Genomic DNA, 10314 nt, shown 5'->3' on the forward strand with positions numbered 1-10314 from the left:
CTATCATACTATCCTCCTTGGCAAGTCTCATACCTCTGCTCTCCATGTCAAACTTCAAGAAAGAGAGAAAGTCATTAAAAATCTATATATCTTTGGGTACGCAGTTTCTCTTAGCCTTACCTGCGTGTACGCACTCCAAGTTCACAATACCTGCGTACTTGTACGCTCTGTATGTAAAGCAATGGGTGCGTACTCCTGTAAAGGCCAAAAGGCGCAAGTTTCACTCCAAAAAAGTTACTTGTGGTCATTTCTAGAGCCTTCTAGAAGCTTGTTTGACGTCTATGGAGCGCCTCCAGATGGTTCATGTATCCCTACCAAAGAGGAACTTATCCCATCAAGAGGGGAGCTATCCCATCCAAAGAGGGGCTTATCCCATTGATGGTGGACCTGAATAACTTCCTCTAGAACACTATAAATACAGGCATTGGGCCAAAGGGAGGGAGGTTGAAAGCTGAACATTCCTAAGGGTAGATGTTGCTGGAATTAGGACTCCCTTGTAAAGCTTGAGAGGAGAGATTACCATCCTTTGCTAGCCTTATTTGAGAGTGGGTGAGCTGATCAAAGTAAAGGAAAACTCTTGCTGGACCCTAGGAGGGACTTGCACAACACCAAGGCTCAGGTTGTAATGGTTCCTTTTGTTACCTTTTAATGCAAATGAACTTATTTTTCTCAACAGATTGTTATTCATGGTTTGTTTCATATACTCCTTGGTCTGTATGATGGATATGTATTGTTTTGTGAGTTTATCGGGTGCTATTTAATCTTTTGGCTTGTTAGTGAATGCAGGTTTCAAAGAGAAGGAGGAGCTCATCTAGATCGGCGAGGCTGGACTACTACAAAGCGTTGGACTAAAGGTATGTTAAAGCTCCCCTGATTACTTGTATTTGCAATGCATGTTTAGAGAAAGGTACCTTTATTTGTCTTGTTTGTCACTAGAAAGCTTTTGCTTCTAGGGAGGTCGGTTGTGTCCGCACTAATGACTCTTTCCGCATGACAAAATGGCGACTCCGCTGGGGAACTCCATTGATGTGAATGATTTTTCCTTTGTGTGACACTTTGATTTGAGAAAAGTCGTTTGTTTTCTGGTTTTTGGCTGTTTGACTGTGCATTTGGGTGGGATAGCTTAGGGTTAAATTAGATTTTAGTTTTTCTTGGTTTTTCTAGAAGTACGCAGCCTCTGCATTGAGCACAGTGCGTACCTGTACGCACTGCATCTTTGTACACAGAGCGTACCCGCACCTGTGCAAACAGGCTGCCTGCGTACCCCTGTCAAAAGCCTAGAAAATTTCAGTTTTTCCTTTTTCTCCTATTAGATTTTGTTTATAGCTTATTTTTGCTGCCCAGATTCATTGTTCACCTATCAAAAGCTTTCATCTTGGCTAATTTCATTGGCATTCCTGCTTTAAGCTTTCATCAATTGGGTGTTTTGAGTCTCTTTTTTGAGAAATTCTTAATTTGATTTCCTTTGGTCATTACTTGGAGGTTTGTCTCAATCTTTTCACAATTTTGCATCTTTTTGCTTTTGTTTTTGCAAAAAAACATTCCCCCTCATTCGCCGGGGGGGGGGGGGCTAAATTGTGTATGAGTGTTAATCGCCTTTGAGTGTTTTTATTTTTTGATCTTTGGAACTCTCACCCAATTTTCTCGACTTGCACTTGATTGGTTCTTAGATTACTTTAGAATCATCTTGTGTTTGAGAATTCTCTTGCATAGATCACATTTGCATAATTAGAATTCTCATTTTCAGAATATGAATGAAAAATGTGCATAGATTACATTTGCATACTTTTCAAGTGAATTGTGCATAGGTTACAATTACATAGTTTACATTCTGGAAAATCAATCGTAGATTTAGATCAGTTTTCTTTGATTTGAATTTACACAAAAATAAAAATAAAAAAAAATGGTTTGGAATTGATTTGCATTAGTTTTTCTTGATAAAATTAGTGCATTAGAGAATTTGTTATATTTTCTCTTAGTGATCAATTTTTTGCATTGTCGGAAGTGAATGGAAACTCTCTCCTTACTTTAGTTAGGATTCACCGAATTGAAAAGATTACATTATCATATTCGATTGCATTCAGTTGAGTCGGGTCATAACACCATTGGTTTCATATCCATTTACCCATTTGAGTAAAAACAGCCTTAATAACACAGCGCTTAATTAAAATTCATCTAGTAATTTTTACATTTCTAGGGCTCTGATACACCAACATAGCTTAGGCTAGTGTCTTGGAGTAGGAGATTAATTAACTCTCCAAGACAGCAAAACCAAACAAGTAGCTCATCTTGTGGTAGGATAAATCCAACTGTTACATTTATGCTCTGGGAAAGCTCCTCTTAAAGGAGAAGCACGAGACCGTGTCTGAACCAGTGAGGGGATCAATCCTCCTTCATTGGGAAAGACGTCAGATACGCACGTACTACAAACGGTAAACCTCGGATTATTGTCGAGGAGCCTGGGGTCACTTGTCGGTAAACCTTGGATTATTGTCAAGGAGCCGGCAAGGGGATTGAGCTTGTTACTCTGCCCTTGCGTGCTATCGGGTCGTAGACTGTTCCCCAAGGCGTATTTGTTGCTGTTGGTGACCTTAGTGACCATTATTTTTAGGGTTCTACCCAAGGTGACGGTGGAGGGAAGATCCCACTGTACCTGGAGCAGACGTTGGCTAGACTCACTTGGATTTTCTGGGGGGTTCACTTCACTCGAGACGGTTAAAGTGGAGGAACTTGGTCCAGTCTATTCATTAAGCAGGTTGCCGGGGTAACTGTTCCACCCGCCACTTCTGTACTGAATTCTGCGATGTTGGATTTCATCCCCAACTAGTTTTTTCGGTCCGGAAGGTTACTGTTTGTGTATGGTTTGACTCCTAGATTTGATAGCGCGTGTTAATTTGTTTGTTTTTACTTTTTAGAGACCATAGGTGTGAATTGTGAATTTTAATTGTTAGGTGTGAATTGTGAATTGTTAATTTTAGTTTTAAAAATTGTTAATAAAATTCACTGAAGTTGAATATAATGGCAAATGTTCCGGAATTTACCAACCTAGGAACCCCTCCTAACGAGAATCCTAGTACTTTTCCTTACTTTGGAAATGTTGTTCCTCCTTATATGGCTACTTTGTCATTACCTGGATTTACAATAGGTTTACCGATATGGTTATTTTCAACTTCGTTGGCCCAAAATACTCCAATTGTTCCATCTCAACTGGATGCTTCATCTCAACAGAGTTCACCATCTCAACATCACCAACCTTCTGTTGACCCTTTACCTTCTTCGCCTAATTTTTCTTCCTCCATTTCTTCCTCTTCGCCTGGTAAAAGCCTTGATGCTAGTAACCAGGAGGCTAAGAAGAAGAAGAAGAAGCAAGATAAGAATGAAGTCAACCAACCAACCATGGCTGTCAGTGTTAGTTGTGTTGAGGAAAATTCTGACATGCATCGTAAACCCAAATACCCTTGCAAGCTTTGTAAGGGTGACCACTTCCTTATCAATTGTCCTGGTATTCCAAAGGTCTTGGAAGTATGGTCAGAAAAATGTCATCAACTTTCCATTGATCCATCAACCAGTGATAGTCAGGTTCCTGGGAAAAAGGGTAAAATTAGGTTTCCTTGTAAGTTATGCAAAGGGAGTCATCAAACTCACATTTGCCCTCACATGGATGAAGCCTCAAAATTGTTGGAAAAACTTACTGTTCCACAGCAAGAATTTCCAAATGGTTACCGTAAACTTTGTCCCAACCTATCGTCAACTGACGGAGTGATTGATCTAAATTCAAGTACAGTCGATCACACTCTTCCATTGGAGAGTGAAACTCATGTCACTCAGGTTGATGATCCATTAGTTGATCAAGTGGTCGATTCAATTTCACATTCAGTCGATCCCACTTTCCTTTTAGAGAGTGAACTTCATACCGCTCAGGTTCTTCTTGTTACATCAGATTCTTCTATGCTGGGGGGCATTTCACCTGTTTCTACAGAACCTCGTCCAAGCACTGAGGTCTTTTCCTTTGATTGGAATAGACTGACAGAACCTCGTCTTCCTTCCTCCATCCCTTTCCAAATCATTGTCAAGGCTGGTGGTAGGGACATACATCGTACTCAGGTAGATGAATGTGCTTCTGTAAGTATTTTATCCTCAACTGTTTGGAAAGCTTTGGGTTCCCCTCAGCTTGTGCCTATTACGCAGAATCTGAAAGCTTTTAACAGAACCCTTAGTGAACCTTTAGGGATCCTTCCTAAGTTTTCTATTACCTTGGAAGGTAAAACTGTCTGTATTGATATTATGGTAGTTCGAGGTCCCTTGGATTTCAATTTACTTCTTGGGCGAGACTATGTTTATGCAATGATAGTTGTCGTATCGACACTCTTTCGCGTGATGTCTTTCCCTCACAATGGCAGTATTGTGACTGTAGACCAGCTTTCGTTCCCTAGTCCTGTCTCAACTACCAATAATATGACACCCCTAAATGTTCCTGATTCTAAAGTGGTATCTACCCTGCCACGGGTTAATTATGTGGCAACTGATCCCATGTTTTCAGTTACCGATGTAAGTGAGCCTCTCACTATTTGCTCATCTTCCTTTGATTTAGATCTGGTAATTGACATGGAAAACTCTATGGGATTACTTGAACATGATGTTCTTATCCCTTTTGAGTCCCTTGACATGTGTTCCTTCCAGAGAACTATTCTTCCTTCTGATGAAGACCTCTTAGAAGCCATGATCAAGGTGTGTCCATTGACATGTCTTTCTTCCAGTTGGAAGCCATGATCAGTGTGACGAGGATAGTTTTTTCCTGTATCAACCTCGTTAAAAAATGAAACAGGTTGCCACGAGGAAAGTTCCTTTTACTGTGTCGACCTCGTTAAAAAATGAATCAGTGAGCGCGAGGAAAGTTCCTTTTACTGTGTCAACCTCGTTAAAAAATGAATCAGTGTGCACGAGGAAAGTTCCTTTTACTGTGTCGACCTCGTTAAAAAACGAATCAGTGTGTACGAGGAAAGTTCCTTTTACTGTGTCAACCTCGTTAAAAAATGAATCAGTGAGTGAGGATAGTTCCTTTTACTGTGTCAACCTCGTTAAAAAATGAATCAGTGAGTGAGGAAAGTTCCTTTTACTGTGTCAACCTCGTTAAAAAATGAATTAGTGTGTGCGAGGATAGTTTTTCCTGTACCAACCTCGTTAAAAAATGAAACAAGCTACAATGAGGATAGTTTTGTTCCTGTGTCAACCTCGTTAAAAAATGAAACAGGGTGTTAGAGGATAGTTCTTTTACTGAGTCAACCTCATTAAAAAATGAATCAGGTAGATTTTAGGTTAAGTAGGTAGATTGTAGAAAGTAGGGTTTTGAGGATAGTTCCTGTTACTGAGTCAACCTCGTTAAAAAATGAATCAGATATGAGGATAGTTCTTTTCTTGTGTCAACCTCCTTAAAAATGAAACAACTCCCTTTTCAAGGTAAATATTGAAAGTAAACCTTCATTCCATCCATCTGGTTGATTGCAATGAAGCCTGGGGGGCATGTACCTCGCTTTGCATCATTATCCTGGGGGCATGCGAACTTTTTGAGCATAGTTCCTTGTCTTGTGTCAAGCTCGTTAAAAAATGAAACAAGGAGTCTTGAGCATAGTTCCTTGTCTTGTGTCAAGCTCTTTAAAAAATGAAACAAGGGTAGGTTAAGTAGGTAGATTGTAGAGAGTAGTCATGAGCATAGTTCCTTGTCTTGTGTCAAGCTCATTAAAAAATGAATCAAGGATTTTAGAGCATAGTTCCCTATCTTGTGTCAAGCTCATTAAAAAATGAATCAAGGTTTTTAGAGTAGAGTATTTGTTAGGTAGATTGTAGAGAGTAGTTATGAGCATAGTTCCTTATCTTGTGTCAAGCTCGTTTAAAAAATGAAACAAGGGTTTTGAGGATAGTTCTTTTCCTGTGTCAACCTCACTAAAAAATGAAACAACTCCCACAAGTCTTTCCAAGATCTTGAAAGTAAAGCTTCATTCCATCCACTTCATTGAATGCAATGAAGCTTGGGGGGCATGTACCTCGTTTTGCGTCATTATGCTGGGGGCATGTGAACTTATAACAAGAATAGTTTTCGTTTCAAGCTTGCGTAAACATGAAACTGAATCCGAGCATAGTTCTTTTCCTGTGTCAAGCTCGTTAAAAAATGAAACAAATCCTCCTCTACTTGAGTCGAGAGTTTGACTAGATCTCATAGATGTTAAGTTGTATATTTAGGTTAGTTATTTCAGTGTTTTTGCATAATTTTCTTACAGTTTTAGGTCGAGTCTTTCAAACGATCTTGTACATGAACCTTCATTCCATCCGGCTTGTACTTAGTTGAATGAAATGAAGCTGGGGGGCATGCGCTCTAGCGGTTATGCTTAGGGGGCATCAAGCATAGTTTTATCTCTGTTTCAAGCTTGTGTAAAAATGAAACTACTTTGAAGCATAGTTTTTCTCTGTTTCAAGCTTTTGTAAAAATGAAACCTATCTCGAGTCACTTTCAGTTATTTTCGAGACTTGTTAAACTCATGAAAATCCCGAGATTATTTTGCTATCTTTCATTCTCGTAAAACAAATGAAAATGCCGAGTGCTTTCCGTCTTTTCCTGCTCGTAAATTAAATTGAAAGTCGGCCATATGAGTACATTTTTATCATTTTTTCGAACTCATTAAAACTTACGAAAAAGTGAAAACCATGAGTACATTTTTATCATTTTTTCGAACTCGTTAAAACTTACGAAAAAGTGAAACCTTCGAGTTCTCTTTTAAGCCCTTTTCTGACTCCTAAAACATGAAAAGATTGCCGAGCGTTTCTTTTTAGCTCGTTAAAACAGAATTAAAAGACGGTCCCCTTATAGCTCTTTTCTGACCGTAAAAACAGGAAAAGATTGCCGGGTTTTTGTCGTTTCAAACTCGATACTGGAAATAAAACGACGTGTCCTTGATCGCTTTATAGCTCTTTTCTGACCGTAAAAACAGGAAAAGATTGCCGGGTTTTTGTCGTTTCAAACTCGATACTGGAAATAAAACGATGTGTCCTTGATCGCTTTTTACTTTTCAGGTCAGAGGCACTAATCATGAAAGTACTCCTTGGTTGCAAGACTAAGCGGTTCTCTCAAGTATTATTTTATACTTTTTCGGGCTTGGGAGACACAACTTTACGAAAAAGTTCAACCTAGAGTCTTCTTAAGTTTTTCCAGACTCTCTAAACATGAAAAACGCCGAGTTTCTCCTATACTAGACTCGTTAAAATTTCACAGTAAAGGACCTGTTCGATTACAAACAGGAACGGACCACTCCTTCTTAGGGTTCGAATCAAAACTAAGTTGGACTCATCCGAAGGATGAGCTTATAATCAAGCATATGTTATCCTCCTCAAGCTTGTAAAAAATAAAGAGGTACTTGCCAGAAATGGTGGGGGGAAAAGAGAGAAAAATGATCCCATTTGTTATCCTTTATCTCAAAAGAATCCTTATTACCACTCTTGAACACGACACTTTCATTCACCTGGGTTGGGAAATCCTTTGCCTCACAGTTGATCAAACCACATTGAAAGTCTTTAGCCGGGTATTAACTTTGGGTCAAATGTCACCAAGCCATCTGTCGTGTCGTTATGTGTTCAAGAGGTCTCTGCAATAAACATTCATCTACAAAATACTCGTCATCCATTTTGACCATCCCTGAGTCAGTCCTTACAACTATATTTCTTCAACTTGATCTATGATTTCGTGTTGTGGGCTTGCCTGCAATGGGTCGCTTTCTATCGACATCAGCACATTATCTAGAAAGATGACCTAGGAATCATCAGTACCTTGAAGTCTGCATGCATCAATGGCAGGTTTCTCGCCTTTGACGATAGTTTACATCATTGACTTTCGATCGAAGGATTCCGTGAAATGTTCGACTTCAACTCATTCATTCACATATCATGGATTGTACTGGGTACTTTGAGAACCATTGACATCACTGGTGGTCTCTCTCACGCTTGTTAACAGTTTACATCATTGACTGGTAATCAAGTGGTTTATACCATGTTCGACATCAACTCATTTATTCGCATGGATAGAATCGTACCTGTTCGGGAAGTAGAAATGAAGACCCTGGATCTAGTTTCCACCATCCAGGCTGCGAGGAGTTTTGTATTCATTATATAGTAGACCAAATATAAACAGATGGATGCGTCCATACTGTGTCTACAAAAGTCTATGATTATGATGTACTACAGAATCATTCCTGTATCAGAGCAGTAGATAGTCAATTAGTTAAAGTTTTCAATCTGAGTATGGGAATGGCTACCTCAGCGATGATATGATCATATATATGTATTTTGTGTTGAATACTTGCAGGTTCCGACTGGGCTCTCCACAAGATAATCCTTGAAATGATAAAGTACTTCACCCTTCCTAGAAAATATGAAACCCTTATCTACTACAGGCTTCGCATTTTAGGGGGCAATCTGTTACACTAAAATTTGTCACCATGACTATTTGTAGTTAGTATGGCTCCATCAACTGTCGTACTATCCTCCTTGGCAAGCTTCATACCTCTGCTCTCCATGTCAAACTTCAAGAAAGAGAGAAAGTCATTAAAAATCTATATATCTCTGGGTACGCAGTTTCTCTTAGCCTTACCTGCGTGTACGCACTCCAAGTTCACAATACCTACGTACTTGTACGCTCTGTATGTAAAGCAATGGGTGCGTACTCCTGTAAAGGCCAAAAGGCGCAATTTTCACTCCAAAAAAGTTACTTGTGGTCATTTCTAGAGCCTTCTAGAAGCTTGTTTGACGTGTATGGAGCGCCTCCAGATGGTTCATGTATCCCTACCAAAGAGGAACTTATCCCATCAAGAGGGGAGCTATCCCATCCAAAGAGGGGCTTATCCCATTGATGGTGGACCTGAATAACTTCCTATGGAACACTATAAATACAGGCATTGGGCCAAAGGGAGGGAGGTTGAAAGCTGAACATTCCTAAGGGTAGATGCTGCTGGAATTAGGACTCCCTTGTAAAGCTTGAGAGGAGAGATTCCCATCCTTTCCTAGCCTTATTTGAGAGTGGGTGAGCTGATCAAAGTAAAGGAAAACTCTTGCTGGACCCTAGGAGGGACTTGCACAACACCAAGGCTCAGGTTGTAATGGTTCCTTTTGTTACCTTTTAATGCAAATGAACTTATTTTTCTCAACAGATTGTTATTCATGGTTTGTTTCATATACTCCTTGGTCTGTATGATGGATATGTATTGTTTTGTGAGTTTATCAGGTGCTATTTAATATTTTGGCTTGTTAGTGAATGCAGGTTTCGAAGAGAAGGAGGAGCTCATCTGGATCGGCGAGGCTAGACTACTACAAAGCGTTGGACTAAAGGTATGTTAAAGATCCCCTGATTACTTGTATTTGCAATGCATGTTTAGAGAAAGGTAGCTTTATTTGTCTTGTTTGTCACTAGAAAGCTTTTGCTTCTAGGGAGGTCGGTTGTGTCCGCACTAACGAATCTTTCCGCATGACAGAGAGGGAATGCAAGGTTCATGAGTCCTCTTCAACGAGCAGAAAACATTAAAAACTAAATGTATCCTCAAGGCAGAGCACTGAATATCAATGGATATCACCTATTCATCTTGATTCATTTAGTTATGAAGAAAGAAATAGATGCTGGCACATATACACATAAGAGAAACTAAATAACAGAGGAAGAAACAATGCCAAGACACATTACCACAAGAATCCCACAAAATGCTACAAAACCCTGGTTCATTTCCTTGCCAAACTGCAGAAGTGATTTACAATAAAGCTCAAAGCATCCACAAGAGTCCAACCTTTACAAATGACTAAGAAAGTACATAATATAGGCATCAAACCACCTATGCTAGCCATCAGGGGTCGAATCCATGAGTCAAGGAGCTATTTCAACAACATCTAAACTAGGAACTAGAAAATAGGCAGTGGAACAACTTGCCTCTAAAACTATGGAAACTGATTCATTCAACCTCAAACCACCTCTAACTGATGTATCTACCCCCTCAAGTCATTTTTCATCATATTTACATCATATTACATCATTTACCATAAAAAATTTACCAAGGAGAAGAGAAAAAGTCAACTGGTAGTCAAACTGGGTGAAATTCTGAGTTTTAGGCAAAATTGGCAAAAATTTGCCTGATGCGCAACGCCACTTCAAGGTTTCTTTTGGAGGCCTTCCACTTCACCAAATCAGGCCCAAGATAGCTTGTTGGAAAGCTCTGCCTATACAGTTTCTATAATTTGGAGTTGATTTGACCCTTCAACAATAATTTTTCCCAAGACTGCTTCCTG

The sequence above is a fragment of the Pinus tabuliformis genome, chromosome 6 (genome assembly GCF_031772625.1).
Source record: "Pinus tabuliformis cultivar Carrire ecotype Pingquan chromosome 6, CPIR1, whole genome shotgun sequence".
Taxonomy (NCBI): domain Eukaryota; kingdom Viridiplantae; phylum Streptophyta; class Pinopsida; order Pinales; family Pinaceae; genus Pinus; species Pinus tabuliformis.